Source organism: Panthera leo, chromosome C1 (genome assembly GCF_018350215.1).
Source record: "Panthera leo isolate Ple1 chromosome C1, P.leo_Ple1_pat1.1, whole genome shotgun sequence".
NCBI lineage: Eukaryota > Metazoa > Chordata > Mammalia > Carnivora > Felidae > Panthera > Panthera leo.
In genome coordinates this window covers 203,572,875-203,591,229 of record NC_056686.1, presented here as the reverse complement: position 1 = coordinate 203,591,229, position 18,355 = coordinate 203,572,875, and positions in this window count along the sequence as shown.

Sequence of the window (18,355 nt, the reverse complement as noted above, 5' to 3'; positions counted from 1 at the left end):
AGAGGGTATGGCTGGTTACATAGTTGAGATAAATAACACAGCATGCTTGCTAAAACCACCTCAACTCCTACCATATATCCATGTGTAACACATACGTGTAGATCAAAACGTTTATAAACGTTTATATCACTGGTTTCAGGGGAAACCTTTGTGAATGACAAAGGTAAAAGCTGTAGAGGAAATTATGGACAACTCCCACCATCTTGCTTGGGACATTATCCTTTAACTGAAAAGGAAAACAAGACAGTTCGGTTGAACACATTGTCCAAATTAGTCATCAAGTAAGATGATGGGCATTAAAGCATTTTGAAAATATGCAAAAGTTTAAAAAAATGTAATATGGTATTATAATTATTAGTTATTTTCTACTGGATGTTGAGCCCTTTGAGACTGGCTTAATTGCATAGTATTTGAGATCAGATGTCTTGCTGGATTGTGTTTCTAAATGATTGTCCATTTTTATACTTAGAGTTAATATAATTATGCGTGCAGTAATGTAAACATCAAACTATGGGTTCTGTGTCTACACAAGAGCACTGATACCACTGAAGTATGAGAAACATTTCTAGTTGTTTGTTGTTCTTAATATTTATTTCTACCTTTGCATAACAAGAAGCAAACTTCTTAAACTGAAAATAAATCTCTGAACGTGTCGCCTATAAGGAAAGTTCAATGTCCGTTTCATTGCCTTTCAGCCAAATTTATGTTGTCGGTAATCATAGTCTAAACTTCCACATTTTCCTCAGTTTATAACACTTCAAAAAATCTTAAAACTATTGGTTCGCTCATTCTCACTACAATATTTCTCAGGTCTTCAACAATTATACATTAACAGGGATTAGACTAGATTAGTTCAATTAAATCAATAAATAAACTCAATTTCAGGACTTTATGTTTGAACAGAACTTCGTCCACTCCTTCCTGTGGTCACTTCTTCCATTGCACTTGTTGCTTAAACTGTGTGAGTGGACCCTCCCTGAACACCTGCAGGGCCTGGGCTAAGACTACAACTAGACACTCACACATTAGACACATTTTATCTTTTTTTTAATTATTATTATGAAATTTATTGTAACACTGGTTTCCATACAACACCCAGTGCTCATCCCAACAGGTGCCCTCCTCAATGCCCATCCCCCGCTTTCCCTTCCCTCCCACCCCCCATCAACCCTCAGTTTGTTCTCAGTTTTTTAAGAGTCTCTTATGTTTTGGCTCCCTCCCTCTCTAACCTTTTTTTTTTCCTTCCCCTCCCCCATGGTCTTCTGTTAAGTTTCTTAGGATCCACATAGAAGTGAAAACATATGCAGTCTGTCCTTCTCTGTATGACTTATGTCACTTAGCATAACACTCTCCAGTTCCATCCATGTTGCTACAAAAGGCCGTATTTCATTCTTTCTCATGGCCACGTAGTATTCCATTGGAGACACATTTTGGCACCTGGATGGCTCAGTTGGTTAAGCGTCCGACTTCAGTCCAGGTCATGATCCCATACTTCGTGGGTTTGAGCCTCTTGTCAGGTTCTGTGCTGACAGCTCGGAGACTGGAGCCTGCTTCAGATTGTGTGTCTCCTTCTCGCTCTGCCCCTCCCCTGCTGGCACTCTGTCTCTCTCTCTCCCCCAAATAAACAAATATTTAAAAGAATAAACTAGAGGCACCTGGGTGGCTCAGTCGGTTAAGCATCCAACTTTGGCTCAGGTCATGATCTCACAGCTCATGAGTTCGAGCCCCGCATCAGGCTCTGTGCTGACAGCTCAGAGCCTGGAGCCTGCTTCAGATTCTGTGTCTCCTCGCTCTGCCCCTCCCCTGCTTGCACTCTGTCTCTCTCTCTCCCCCCCAAATAAATAAATATTTAAAAGAATAAACTAGAGGCACCTGGGTGGCTCAGTCGGTTAAGCATCCAACTTTGGCTCAGGTTGTGATCTCACAGCTTGTGAGTTCGAGCCCCGCATCAGGCTCTGTGCTGACAGTTCGGAGCCTGGAGCCTGCTTCAGATTCTGTGCCTCGCTCTCTCTCTGCCCCTCCTCTGCTCATGCTCTATCTCCTTCTCTCTCTCTCTTAAAAATAAAGAAACATTAAAAAATAAACCAACATTATAATGTAATAGATGATTAAATAAAATGTGTTAGGCACCTATCTTAACCAAGATACTTTCATAATGACAAATTTAAAAATATGTCTGTGCTACTGTTTTTACATATCTAAAAAATAAAATATCATTTCAACTTATTCTCAGTAATAAAAAAGGTTAAGAGTACAAGGTAACTGTAATCAAAATATACCTTAATCAAAATATATTAAAGTACATCATATATTTTATTGAGTATAGTTTCATCAAAAATATAAATTAAGGTAAATATGAATTAACATAAAGGGGTGTCTGGATGGCTCAGTGGGGTAAGTGTCTGACTTTTGGTTTGGGCTCAGGTCATGATCTCACAGTTCGTGGGTTCGAGCCCTGCATCGGGCTCTGTGCTGACAGTGTAGAGCCTGCTTGGGATTCTGTCTTTCTCTCCCCCTCTCTCTGCCCCTCCTTCACTCTCTCTCTCTTAAAATAAATAAACTAAATTAAAAAAAAAAAACTAAAAGTAAGTTCTGAACTTTAAAAAGTAAATAATTTTATTATACATCCCGATTTTTTTCTCTAAAATATTGAAAATATCTATCAAAATTAAGGGATAATAAATGAATTGTAGTTAACTTGGGCACGATTTTTAAATGAGTGGGTTTCAACAAAACTCACTTTTAGTTTTTGAAAGAGTTAAATCTTTCAGTATTTTCCTAAATAGGAAGCCATTCGTTACTCTGTCATTCAATGTCCACCCGGTTGCCAATGTAAAGAATGTATATCATGCTGCATTTATGGTTTGTCCCAACCTGAACATGAACGCATTTAAGAATAATTGAATTGCTGAATATTGCAAAAGATTTCTCGGACACTGGGTTCCACTGTTGTAAATATTGTGCTGAATTCACGTGTTCCTGCAAAGCCAAGGATGGGAGTACGGACGAGCGAGAAAACAGGCACTCAGCACCACCTCCAAAGGACACGGCGTGATGGGAGAAGCTCCTGCATTCCTGCTCTCCGAGGGGATTTAACAAGTTAATGAATTTTTCTCCTCTCTTCTCTTGCCAAAGTACTCCCACTGCTCAGACAGTCCCCGTGCCCCAAAGCCTTGCCCGCTTCCTGTGTCAGCAGCCCCCTGGCGACCCACAGGCCTCACTGCCTTTGGAAGCAACTGCGGATTATTTTGAAGTGAGAGGGACAAGCATTTCCCTGGGGTCTGAGGACACCGAGTCACAAGAGCAGATGTTTAGGTTACAGGTTGCACCGCCCAAGGGCGAAGTTCACAACCGCCAGCGAGAGGGGCGCCTGAGTGGCTCAGTGGGTTGAGCGTCCGACCTGGGCTCAGGTCATGATCTCAGGGTCTGCGGTTCGGGCCCCTCATCGGGCTCTTGTGCCGGCAGCTCAGAGCCCGGAGCCTGCGTGCTTTGTGTTTTGTGTCTCCCTCTCTCTCTGCCCCTCCCCTGCTCATACTCTGTCTCTGTCTCTGTCACTCTCTCCAAAAATAAACAAACATTAAAAAATTAAAGTGATAGGGGCGCCTGGGTGGCTCGGTCGGTTAAGCGTCCGACTTTGGCTCAGGTCATGATCTCGCGGTCCGTGAGTTCGAGCCCCGCGTCGGGGTCTGTGCTGACAGCTCAGAGCCTGGAGCCTGTTTCGGATTCTGTGTCTCCCTCTCTCTCTGCTCCTCCCCTGTTCATGCTCTGTCTCTGTCTGTCTCAAAAAAATAAATAAACGTTAAAAAAAAATTAAAAAATAATTAAAGTGATAAAAGCTCCCTGTGTCTTTGATAAAGTTCGATTTCTCATGTCTGTGATATCTGGGCCCATGAAAACACGCGGGCAAGACCGGAGCCCAAGCCTGCCTGGGTGGAAGGGGTATGGGACGTGAACTCGGAACGATTGACAACCTTGGTGTAAAGCTTGAAGATGAAGCCAGCACAGCAGGAGGGACAGTGAACTGATGGCGAGGAACTGATCCATGGTGAAAACATCTGAATTCTACATTCCGTCACACCTGAGGCCAGGTATACATCCGGAATTTTCATTTGGTGAGACCGTATCTCGTGTTTCTTTTAAGTCAGTTTTAGGTGGGATTCTGTCATTTGCAACAGAAAGAGCCACACCTAATATAGCAGGAAGCCATTCTCTTTCCAGTACACTAATCACCAGGAAGTGTCTTGCCAGCTTTGGCTTCATTTAGTAGAATGTGGATAGGAATTCTGGAGAACCTGCTGGATGTCTGCTTCGGATTCAAACCTTGGATCGTGTCTGGGTGGCCCCCCTTTTCACCAACACCACGCAACCACCCATCCCGACTTTCCCCTTCTGGTTTCAATTGGACTTTCTCTAGATGCCAAAGACCTCTTTGAACAGCTAATAGCGACCCAGACAAGAAGATCATGAAGAGGTTTGAATATGCAAAGAAAGCCTTGAAAGCGCTTTTCATAAGAGCATCATAACTACACCTCTGACGTGTTCATGTATGACATGTGGATCTGGTTAAAAGGGGTAAATACCTAATTTCATAGCCCACTGTTGAAGAGAGGGTTGCATTTCTTCAATCTAAACAACCACCCATTAATGCTTAATTGCCATGATTTGAAAATCTTTTCTAATCTTATTTTTCTTTCCGTCTCCAGCCGAGCGATTTTTTTCTTCCATGTATTTAATCATTAACATAGCATCAGTGTTGTTTGTAAGGTAATACCACCAAGAAAACTGCCTGTGCACTAATGGCTTAGTTGGAGGCTGCACGTTCCCAACGATTATGCATTCATTTAAAGCTTTCATTGCACAGTAGCAAAGTCGACTTGAAGTAAATCATAAACTTCACTGTAGTGAGTGTATCACATATCAAGATTTTTATAAGTACATGTTGACTTTTTGGTAGAGGCCCAAGTCCCTAATCAGTCTTCCAAGAAAGAAAAAAAAAAAAGGAAAGAAAAACTCACAGAAATACAGTGGGTGGAATCATGCCCTACACTAATAATCTATTTCGAAGAATACCTTCTTTCAGACTACACAAAAATATAGTGCTTACATTTTTACAAACCCACAGTTTATGTAGAAATTATTTTATGTTTAGATATCACTCGCTAGTAACTGGTATTGAGCCAGCCTGCAAGCTACATAAACACCAGATTTTACACATTACATAGCTCACACAACATTTTGCTCTAAGCTAGTTAGTTAGTTGTAAATCTACATGCAGTTTATAGTCTAACCCCACCCAGATAGTTCGGCTGCTCTCACGATCTTGGTTTTTTTGTTGTTTGGGGATTTTTTTTTTTTGTATTGTGTCGCACTGTTTTGTTTTGTGTGTATATGTGCGTGTGTCTGCGTGTGTGTGTCTGTGTCTGTGTGTGCCGGTTAAGAAAAGCAGCAGGGGGATTTATATATACACACCAAAAGAAATCAAATCATACATGTGCACTTTTGTAAACTAGAAATTCCTGTTTCTGTTACTGTAAATCACTACCAGATGTCAAATAGCAAAATGTTCATTACTCCCCCAAATAATAGAGTTGATTAATGAGGCACATTTACATTATGGAATCTTGGTCTCTGTCACAACCGGACAGGGTTTAAGAAGTTTCTGCTTTTTTTTTTTTTTTTTTTTAAATCACACAGATGGAGAAATAACTTTAACTATTACGCTTCAAAGACAAAGTAAATATTAGGCATCTTGGGGCAGGGTTTGGTCATCTAAGGGGTAATAACTTCCAAATGAAACGAGGCTTTCTTCTTAAAGAACAGAAATGGTAGCCATGTCACAAGACAGAAAGATAGATATGTTTCTGGTCTATCTGTGGCTTATAACTGTTTTGTATAGGGAATATATTCTAGGGAAATTTCAGTGTGATGCATAAACTTTTTTAAATTTTTTTTTTAAATTCTTTTTTTTAAATTTATTTTTGAGAGAGAGAGAGAGAGAGAAAGCAGGGAAGGGGCAGATAGAGAGAGACACACAGAATCAGAAGCAGGCTCCAGGCTCTGAACCTTCAGCACAGAGCCCGGTGCGGGGCTCAAACGCGTGAACTGCGAGATCATGACCTAAGTCGAAGTCAGACGCTTAACCGACTGAGCCACCCAGGTGCCCCAGTATGATGCTTAAACTTCTAAAGGCAGCCTAATCGCTCTAGTCCAGTTCCCTGAACAATCAAATCTTGGGCTCATAACTCTGCGATGATAGTATTCGTGCAGAAGTACTAAAGAGAACCCCCGTTTCTGCTGAATAGGGAGTCTTCATTTGAAAAGGAGCTTCTACTTTTAGTGAAGTTAGCAGATTGTAAACAAAAGTGGTTACCGATCTGTATGCAACGCTCTCAAAGTGACACTTGTTACATTCTGACCCCCATGTTGCACCATCGTGTGGGTTCTCAGGCATGGCAGACATTTGCAAAAGGTACTATTGACCGTGTTTCTCCCCACTTACTGTATGTGTGTGCTATTGCATGGAGGCAAAGGATGTTAACAAATAACACAAACTTGACACTGGCAGTTAATCAGAACTTTTTTGTCGACCAGGCTGACCTGGAATGACTCCTAAGCATCTGGAAACCGGCCTTTTGTCTGTGATACTTGGTTCAGACAATTTGGAACCAGTGTAGGTCTGTTCGCCTATAGGAACACATGCACCGGCATACATCTATGCAATCCACTTCTCAATCAGGCGTTTATTCACTCTTATGCAGACAAGTGGTGTGTGTGTACGTATATGTGTGTGCGTGCGTGTGTGTGTGTGTGCATGCCATTCCATTTCTTAGGAGGCAACCTCTGGTAAGCATCAAGAACATCAACTTTGGAAGCAGTTACATACAAGTGTGAACCCTAGATCTATGACCCATTAGCAGTGTGCTTTGGTCGAGTAACCTAAATTCTCTGAACCCCAGTTCCTCCTATGTAAAATGGGAATATTAATGAGAACATCAGAGAGTTTTCTGAAGAATTAAATGAGATACGGTGGATGAAATATTTAGCTTTGTGTTCCACACAGTGTAAGTGCCACACCTCCAGCCCTAATTAATAGCAATTAAGAGCTTTTTAACCAAAAGACCTTTCTACATCCTGACAAACACTGCTCAAACTCCCTGGTTCTCCCTTTACTACTCCAGCTGTAGTTACATGGAGCAAACCCAGGACTCAGACGCAATGAGAGATATTAATATTAATATTAATATTAATATAAACATGAAATATAATCAGCGTTCTCTGACATAATTTGAAAATCCAGGACCCAGAATTGAAATAATGCCACACTATCAGTTACGAAGAATCACAGAGCTGGAAGGGAGTCCTGGATTATGGGAAGACAACTTCATTTTTTAAAAAAAATTTTTAATGTTTATTTTTGAGAGAGAGGTGGGGGGGAGGCATGGGCGGGGGAGGGGCAGAAAGCGAGAGGGAGACAGAGAATCCGAATCAGTCTCCAGGCTCTGAGATGTCAGCACAGAGCCAACACGGGTCTTGAGCCCAACACGGGTCTTGAACCCATGAACTGTGAAGTCATGACCTGAGCCGAAGACAGACGCTTAACCAACTGAGCCACCCAGATGTCCCAAGACACCTTCATTTTAATGCTGAGAAAACTAAACCCTGGAGAGAAGATTTCAGTTTCCTTCCACATCTCTCCAGAGGTGGTACTGGGAACAGAATCTGGGTCCAGTGGTAGCCCCAGTCCCTGCTGACCTCTGTCCTTAGCGTATGTTCTGCCGCTTCTCTTGGGGGGAAGACTGGAGCCAAATACCAACTTTTCTGAACATACCAAACTGAGGAAAATGTGACAGACAGAACCCGAGCCAGCTCTTGTCATTGAAAGCCAAGAATCACAGAGCGTTACCTAATCAGCTGGGTTATAAGGCTTTGTGAGAATACAAACGTGATAATGGATGTGCAAGCAACCCTTAAGAGAAAAAATCTTATGTCATAACGAGGATTAATATTATGCATTTCTCGGGGCGCCTGGGTGGCTCAGTCGGTTGAGCGTCCGACTTCAGCTCAGGTCACGATCTCACGTTCCGTGAGTTCGAGCCCCGCGTCAGGCTCTGGGCTGATGGCTCAGAGCCTGGAGCCTGCTTCCAGTTCTGTGTCTCCCTCTCTCTCTGCCCCTCCCCCGTTCATGCTCTGTCCCTCTCTGTCTCAAAATAAATAAACGTTAAAAAAAAAATTAAAAAAAAATATTATGCATTTCTCTTATTATCGATTGCATGCTTGTCAAGTTTAATCAGATAACAATTTGCTGAAAATACCTGGTGTTGCAAGACTTCCATTCTATGGTAGGAGAAAATTCCAGTATGAAGAGGAGAGAGAGAGCTGAGAGAAGCCATGTCTTGAGAACTCTTAACACAACATGAATTACTGCCCCTCATCTTATTAGCAATTTCTGGCGTAAAGTCTCCCAGCATCTGGAGAAGACCAGGTTTAACCTTTGTTATTAGTGAAATAACTAAAGCCCAGGGTGATAGAGTGACCATCTCAGAACACATACTGGGTCTAGGTAAAAGTCACTTAAATCTAATGTTGATGAAGAACTCTTCCCAGTTGGGGGAAAAAAAACATATTAGCAACTGAATATTGGAAACTGAAGGCAATTTAGAAAAAAAGGGAGGTTAGCTTGGCATGACTAGGCACTTTTAGCTGTCTAGAATACACTTAGGACTTTTAACTGAAATTCACCTTTGATTTTAAAAGAGGAGTTTTTAGTTCTATCTCTCCCTCTAGAGAGACATACCCTTTGTGACACTTATGCCTAGTGTTCATTCCGTCTACCCTTCGTCTAACTTCTAAAAGTCTTCTCTAAGGAATATAGTCTTCCATTCAACACCCTGGAGTTCTTAAATAAGAGACGGTGAGTTGTATTTGAAGAACCTGTAGGTTTTCCCAATGGGAGGATAAAAGGTACTCCAGTTTCCAGGCATAGTTCAAGGATGCCAAGGAGATCTTCCCTTTTTGACTAAATAAATAAAAGACAGATGATAGGTAGATGATAGATAGATAGATAGATAGATAGATAATAGATAGATCTAAAATCTCTGAGTAATCTGACAATGGCTTCAGCAGGCTTCCAAATTTTAGAGGCTGGCATCTCACATAGACTCTTAGGAGTCAACTCTGAGTAATTTATTCAGTGTGGACAATGGGACCACAGAAGAAGGGCAGTGGTTATGTATGTATGGAATGTAATTAGACTCAGGAATGTAGCCTGATAGAAGGGCAAGGATGAGGGCAAACTGGCATCTCGTATCGTCCTGTGGCATTTGGGATTTCCTGGACTCCCCCTTGGAGCTCATTTTCTTTTTTTTTAAACTTTTTAAATTAATGTTTATTTATTTTTGAGAGAGAGAGAGAGAGGACTCAACTGGCCCTCCTGGGATGCAGCTTTGAGCATCCAAATGCTTCAGATGTTGGAACATCGGCATTTTGCCAATCTCTCCATCTATCCACCCACCTCTCTCCCCCAAACTGTTCTTTGCACTAATTGAGGCACCCAGTTGCTAGAATGTTTTGTTTTGCTTTGTTTTTAATAGTCATTTGCTACTGTGGCATTCTATAATGGGAGAGTTAGAAGCTAGATGCTGCCAGTTGAATGAATTATTCTGTCCTAATATGGCCAGGTCAACATGTGTGAAATGGAAAGACAAAGGGGCATGCGTGCAGGCCATTTTTGCCATCGTTACAATGAATATTGATCACCACACATCAGTGCAGCTGGAACAATTACTGGTAATCATGGAAATGGCCAAAATAAATTGATTGACTGTTGTTTCATCCAGTTTCCCAGCTGTGTAGCCAGCTGCATTGCCACAGTCTAGGATAAATCCCGTTTATCGGGTCCTAAGGTTTTTTGATCATGAGACCACTTGTGAAAGTTTATTAAATGGGTACTTGAGGATTCCACCGCAGTTAAGAGTACCTTTGAGGATGTCTAACTCATGGAAAAAGCAACTGTTCATCCACCGGGATCCCAGCCAAAGACATTGCCCCTCTATGATATGTATCAAGCCAAAGTATTTTTAAAACAACTGAAAAATAAAGTAAGCATTTGAATTTTGGCATTGTTGATTTCCCAACGTGTGGTCAGGTGGGATTTACAAATAAATAAATTTTAATAATAATAATAATATATTTGAATGTATTTATTCATAGTAAGTTTATACCTGTTAGTTTCTAAATGGACTCAACACAGTCACACACACACACACACACACACACACACACACGTATTAAGAAAAACAGATGCCACAATTTTTCACGTTTAACTGATATTATATATGACATGTGGGTGGCTGAACAGTATTTAAAGTCATGTGAACTGCTAGATGAGACTCTTACCATTGACAAGTTCTGTTATTTATTAAAGAAGTTTTGTTAGTTTAACATTGGTTCCGCATGAACAATAGTTTTGTATTTTCTGAGTCATCTTTTTTGCTTGCATGAAAATAGGACACCCTTAGCCCAATGGCAACCGACTCTGACCTCTCTTATGCTTTCCATCTGCACTACATTCATCAAACAATAGAGTTTGGAATCTGCAGCCTTTTTATGCAATTTGAGTAAGAGAGGGGAGGGAGTGAAGCACTAATAAGCCTCCCCTAGGAGGACCCAAATGACTTCTAGCACCATCCCAGGGATTTGGGTCAGTGAAAGACCAAAGCTATACTGACAACTTAGCTTTGGACAAGGGCAAGCTTTGGTTTGAAAATGGCTCTGCGCCTGCTCTTCTCACCCTGTGGAATTCTGAATCTCTGAGGTTGTTATAGTTTGAAATAGATGCCTCATATTTCCCCCACACAGACTGGAATGTTCAGGTTGTCCCCCAGACAGGCTGGGGGAAAGCATCTGAGTTTTGGAATAAACTCTGCTTGAGTGGTCTTCCAAGATGGGAGAATGGGAATGATGACCTATTATCAGAACTGCTTAAGTAGGTTCTTGGTGAATATTTTCCTCACCAAAAATTGTGAAAATTCATGGAACACGTGGCCTAATAACAGGAAGGGATATTGGCAGTCAGAACCGCCCTAGAAGGCAGGACTTTTCTTGACAATCCAAAACATATGGCCCCAATAGTGATAATCCAAATTGATTTCCAAATGGTGCCATGATGATTGCAAAACACTTGCAATTATGACACCTGAAAAGGTTAGATAAAAAAAAATTATTTGGGGCAGAAATAGTTTATAATACTATGTTTTAAAATTGAAGTTTCAGAATTTATTTATGTATGGCCTTTTTAAAACACTTGGACTTAGATGTGCAAAACATGAATATTTACATTCCTTTTTTGGTGAAATGTAATTGTGGCTTTCTATAATTCCTATTTTTCAATGAGTTAACATTCAAGTGTGCTCTTTGTTATGAAGGATGGAAAGAATTTATTTTGACATATGATGACTTTCCTTCAGCTAATTCCACCATTAGTCCTTCATCATTAGTGCTAATGAGTAGAAATAATGTGAGGATAATCCAAAAATAGTAGATAATCCAAAAGGCATGTGTACTTGACTTAAAAATATTTTGTATTTATTTTTGGATATGGGTATGTCTGACATTATTGCCATTCTCACTATTGCAAATCATATAATTAAGTCATATTACAAAGTAGCTTAGAATGAGTAATATAACATTTCAAAACCTATTTTACTTGGAATTTAATGGATCATCACACATCTAGACAATGCTAGTACTATTCCAAGATATGTCAGTGGACAATTTTGCCACCAACCCATCTCTTACTTAAAGCTCCATTTTCCTTTTCCATTACTGTGGACCTTTGTTGTTTACTGAAACCCTAAATCTCCGATTCTCTAATGGCTCACTCAGCTCTGCTCTGACTTGCTAGTTATACCCAACTAATTAATGAATACCCCATGTCAGACACAATTTTATTTGAAAGAGGAAGGGACATGAAAATAAACAAAACACAGTTTGAAAATCCAAAAGCCTTATACTTGAAAGAGCCACAATTTGGAATTAGAACTCCTGAGTCAAAGTCTTAGTTTGGGTGGCCACTCAATCTGTGATGTTGCTCAGATCAACTTGCTTCTTCGGATCACAGGTTCCTCATCAATACGATGAGTGGGTTGAAACACGTTGGGGCTTTCTCAAGGGTCCACATTCCCACAGGATTGTCTCAGTGTGCAAAATGTCTTTGATAGATGAGGATGAGGATGTTGAGGGTCAATACCAGACTTTTAGTCTTTTCTCCCCAGTTCAGAAAAAGCAATGAAATATTTATGTGTCGATACATCGATTGTATTGATATTCCACATAACATTGGGTCTAGGGGAGAAAAGAAAATTTGAAAACTAGACAACTCTTTTCAGTTCTAACACACTTAAATCACAATCAGGCTAACTGGAACACCCATGAAATCCTTGAGAGTGTTTACAAAGCCGTCTAGAGTAAGTTAAACGCCTCATAGCAATTTTGGTTGGAGACCTAAGGTAGAGTAATATCAAACTTTATGGACAAATTAGGGTTGGGGGAGTTTGGTTAAACTGGACACTTTGAAAATTCCTACAAATAGATAATAAATAGATGGATAAGTAGACATGAGGGATAATTTTTATATTCCAAATTTTAAAAATAACAATAAGATAGTATCAGTGGCATTCTTTACATTTTAAATGGGTATTTAATGTAACACAACTGATTTTCACAGGTCTTTGTCTTGGGTATTATTACCGAGGAAAAGAGGCTCTCAAACTCCCCCTCTTCCAGAACATGGGTTTCCATGCTTTCTGAGACAGCCAAGTTTGATAATAAAATTGTATCACTATTGACTATATTTGAATGCTTCGCTCTCTTTCAAAGGATTTTTTTCTGTCCCTTTGAAAAGCACACGAAATGTAAACTGAACAGATATGTTTTGAATATCCGTTTCCACCTCCTTATATATTTGCCAGAGATCATTTTAGCCCTTTCTAAAGAGATTCATTTCCATCTTTTTACTAGCATATTTCAAAAATAGAGTAAGAAATGGCTCAAGGGTTAAGAGACAGCTTCATTTTTGGTCCCAAATCCTTCTGTCTCTCTTCATCATCCCAGAATGATCACAAGGTCTTCTGATAGAATATGAGAGCAAAAATAAAGCTGTTTGGCAATCACTTGACTCAATGTGTTTGAATCTCCCGGTAACCAAATGTTTTACAGATGCTTGGTGCATATATATATATATATATATATGATATATATATGCTTGGTGCATATATATATATATATATGATGTGTGTGTATCTTGAGAAGAAGAATAAGAGAGAATGAAAAACAAGTCAAAGCTGGAAGAGGAAATTCACTGGGGAATAAGGGCAGAATGCTTCCTTCTCTCTTGCTACCTTCTTTTATTTCTCTGCACTCTTTTATAGAGGACGTGAGCTCTTTCTCTCAGTTCTTTCTAGCAATAGCTCCCTTGGAGTTGTTTCTGGCAAAAAACCGAAGCGTGCTTGCCTTCCCATAGAAATCACTGGTTGAGCAGGAGTGGAAATGTAAAAACCAGGGTTGTGTTCTTCTCATTACGCACACACACACACACACACACACACACACAACCTCACAGAAATATCTTTCTCTATTAGTTACGAATGAGTCTTTCCTTCATTAACAGACCTCCTTGAGGCTTCCAGCCTTGCTAACATATGTCCATTTAGGGATCACCAATCTCTCTTACTTCTTGGCCTGAACAAAAGGGGTCTCCTTTACCTTGATCACCTGCCACGTGTCTCTCCCTAGTCTTGTGTGGTTTCAACAAAGGTATACCTTCCCTAAGGAAGTTTTCTCTTCTGCCTCACAACCTCTTTACTCTGCCCCCAGTTAAAGTCATGATACATACTGTTGTGGTTATATGGTAGGGGATATAATATTTCACAATTCACACACTCAGACAACAAAACTCTAATTTCAAAACAGATCCCTACAACTCACTTGAATTTCTTGCTCAGGTCTCTCTGCCCTCCTAAGTACAGAAAATGACATTTGTTTTTTTTTTTTCACTTCTAGGTAAAGTTAGTCAACATAGTTATTATTTTGTTATTCGGGGTTCTAATCTCAGCCAGTGATCTTACTCAGCTCAGGTCTGTGTCCCTCCCCAGCTCTAGAGATTGTCTCAGTCTGGAGGGGGATTGGTGATAATAGACCAATTAGAAGAGCTAACTCTTCATAGGCCCTATTAAAAGCTTTTACATACTTGTTTAGTCCCCACAGCAGCCCTCTGAGGTAGTACCGTTCTTTGCACAGCTAATAGTGGAGGCTGATCCTGGATTTGAACCTGACTACTCTAGATCCAGAGCTCTTATAGACTGCTGTAAGGTCTCCATGAAATATGAGTTTCAAACCAACTGGACCAGAATTTCTCCTTCCTGAGAAGCATGGGAGGTGATCAATCAATCAATACTGAATGAATAGAAAGAAAGCAAATTTGAGAAAAAGAGGGCAGAAGGAAGAGGAGAAAGTAAACAAAGAGCCAGCAACCTGCTGTGAGAAGGACACTGGACATGCCCTTCCCCTTCCCCAATGTCCATCATCAAGCTGGCCATATGGTGGCTATCCGGTGGCTATCTATTGGGGCAATCTGCAGACTCAGGGAAGGACTGTCAAACATCACCTGCATGTTTTTGCTTGCTGGAAAGATGTGGGGGTATAAATCAATGCATGCTCCACTTCTGCATTTTTTAAAGGAATTACTTTGTCATCAAGTTCATAAATTCTCAGGTCTTGAGAGGTTGGCATAGATAAAAGCAGAAGCAGAGTGGGGTGGGACTGACCCAGAGGACTGCCTGCTGGAGATTTTCTGACTCAAATCTGGGAAAGTGTGAGGGGCCGTTAGAAGAGCAACCAGATAGAGAGTCAGCTGGAGAATTCAGGGTAGCTGCTGACTGCAGCGCACGGTGGAGAATACTGGAAAGCGAAGGCGTTTCTACTTGCTGGCCGCTTTGACATTAACTTGCGTGTGACCTTGAGCAACTTTCTCGGTGTCCATTTTTTTCCCCACCTAAAATGGAGGCCATGTTTTGAGTAATCGCTTGGGTCTTTACCAGGCTCTATGCTCTGAGCTTGCAATGTCCTGCTTTGTATTTCTACGTGCCTCCCTTTCTCGCCCTTTGCTGGTTATAGTTCAGAGCTATTGCTGAATGTTTTCCCCATTCTCTTCCAGAAAACCGTACTGCCTACCAGGTGGGGATGGGGAGTGGAGGGAGGGTTTGACTTCCATGTTATCGGAATTTGCTCCTCCCCAGTGAATTCCAGGCTTTCCTAGGAAGAACGTTTTCCACACTCTCCATTATTCTGTGTTCTTAGGGATTCTCTTTAAAAGCTATTTTCAGGCCTGAATGCACAGTAGATAATTCCAAGATCTCAAAAAATTGGCAACTGTAAAAAATATTCTGGTTGTTTCTATTGCGTTGATATTTCAATTAATAAAAACACGCCAAACAGTTGAAGTAGGACGTTCTTTTTTTTCTGTTTCACATTGAGATGTACTCAAATAAATTTTTTAGAAGTTGAAGAAAAAAATGTTGTATACAAAGAAGATAATAGTTCTCTTTTGTTCCTTGACTTTTTAAGATACTGCATCAAATGATCTCTCGTGATTAATCACTGAAAATATTTGTGACACTGGAGTTTCTTCTACGCATCTTATTATCAGTGAGTATTTAGATTTCTACTAAATCATCAAGTGAAAGATTTGGGGAAAAAAAAAGCAGAAGTCACCGCCTAACATTGAGACTGTTAAAATGTCTTAGTTGTGGATTTTTGCCCTCAACAATAATCAATAATAATTATGAACAAACCCAGGAACCTGTGTTAGCCTACATGACAGACTTTTCATGATATTTGGGGCGCTAAGCCACATTTCCTTTATTCCTTTTGACTTCCAGATTGCAGTCAGCTCTTTCTGGTAAGAAATTACAATCAAAAACCAATTTCTTCTGCTTCCACGTTCTGAGTCTAACGCATCCTCTGGTATGGCGGTCAACAACCCATTGACAAGGTCTCAGTCAGATGAAATGGTAAGCTAGGGTCAATATTCACTTCCAGATCTCTCTTTCTACTACGTGTTTTGAAATCTTATATCCCGTCTCTCTCACAGGGGATGGTGCCTACTCCCCAGTGGAGAAAAGTATTGTGCTAATATATACGTTGAAATTCCATGAAGATAGATACTTGATTGATAGAAATGTCTAAAGTAAAATCTAAATTTTATTTCATGTTGTAAGCACTCAATTGTGGCAGGGATGGCCAGTGGCCTCTTTGGTCAATAATTTGCAAAGATGGTTCCAGTGATTCCTTCCCAAAATTTCCCATTTTCTTAAATTTAGGTTTAGCTTGTGATTTGCACTGCCCAGCAGAACGTGGCAGGAATGATATGTGACTTTGGAACCCAGACCTCAACAGACCTGGTGGTTTTCTCTCTTGCTTTCTTGGCATCCGGCAACCATGCGGTAAAGGAGCCCAATCAACTGCCCTGAGAAAGTTCTTGGCTTGGCCAAGAACTGGAGTCAATTGCCAAGCACATGAGTGAGCCTGTCTCGGACTGTCCGTGCTCCTGTGCCTTTTGTTCCTCTCCTTCTGGCCAGCAGTATTTATTATAATTGACCAGTCACCGCCTCACTATGTATATGAGCTGCGTGAATCGCAACCAGTTTGTCTTTTTAGTTCACAAGTCTTTGGATTAAGAGCAACCAAACCTGAAGAGCTATCCCCAGGAGCTTCATGTGAAGCCAGATTTGGGGCAGTTAGCAAAATTGTGGACTTCATGCCTGATGCCATAATGATACGAGATTATGAGGAGTGGGGTCTTGAGAAAGGGTGAATATGTTTTGTATGTGGAAGACATATGACATATTGTGACTAGAGAAAAGAGTGTGGTAGATAGTCTAATGGCCAAAAAGCCTTCCCATCACCATCTGCACACCCATTTCAATGGAAATAGAGACATTTTCTCCACTCCTTGAAAGGCTGTATCCCTACCTGTTTCCCTCCCCCTCACCTCCTCTCTGTCTCTCTTTTTCTCTCCCGGGGTCATTCATGTTGAGGAAAGTGAACTGTCAAGTTGTGAGAATCTTACAAGGCATGATGAGAATTGAGGCCCCAAGTCCATCTGAAGCCTGACAACGAACCACATTAGGGATCACACTTTCCCAGATTTGAGTCAGAAAATCTTGATCTTGATTTTCAGCCTCATTTGAGTCTTCGACTGAATACAGCCTCAAAAGACAGCTTGATTGCAACGTCATCAGATACCTTGAACCAGAGGCACCTAATTAAGCACCAGTTTGGTTTCCTGGCCCACAGATACTGTGTGTTAATGTTTCTTGTTTTAAGCTGCTAAACTTGGGGATAATTTGTTATGCAGCAACAGATAACTAATACATAGATATTATAATTTGTATACCCATTCATTCGGCAGATACTAAATTGAGCATTTGTTATGAGCTACTATGAAGAAAAATACAGATTCTGCTCTTTTTCATAACCTGTCCTCAAATCCAAGAACGGACATTTTTGGCATGAAAAACACCTTCACTAGGATTCTGTTGGAAGGCAAGAAAGTGGATTTCCTCTTGAGTGGAGGGGGCCAGCAATTATAAGAACTCTTACTAATTTCTCTGTTTAGTAACTCGATGATGGCTAGTTTAATAGAGTAGCTTGTGGTATTACCTACACATTTGTGCTGAATGAATTTTAATGAAACTCTCAGAGCTTGGCAGGAATGGATTGGCACAGAGAGCCAGACTGACTGTGGCTGGAGAAACACGGTCCTCCATACATACTTCAACAACTACAACCAAGTGGAATAAATAAGACAGATGCATATATAACCATAAAATAAAATGCACTAGGGAGACTGTAGGAGAGAGAGAGATCCTTCTGCCAGGGGATATAAGTACCATTTTTTAAAAGAATTTTGCTATTAATGGTATTGGGTTGCATGTTACTCACTCTCAGTGCTAAGCAGGGAGTAATAACGAAGCAGTGAACTTTGACTGCACATATGTGAGATCAGCTGTGTAGAGAGATGACTTTCCTCCTCTTGCCACCTTAATGAGATTTTTGGCAATGGTGGCTCCGCATGCAATTGGATTTTCGCTAAAGATTAAAATTTGATTTTTTCAAATAAAATCGCTTTTAAAAATCATTATAGGATATAGAATCAAAATGAAAAGGCATTGTTCACACAGAAGGTTGTCTGCAATTAAAGACAGTAGGAATTGCCAAAACTCTTGGACAAGATCATAGAATGTTCAAAGCTAGGAGAAGTTAATATCATCTGTTCCTGAGTATTGAAAGCTTAAAG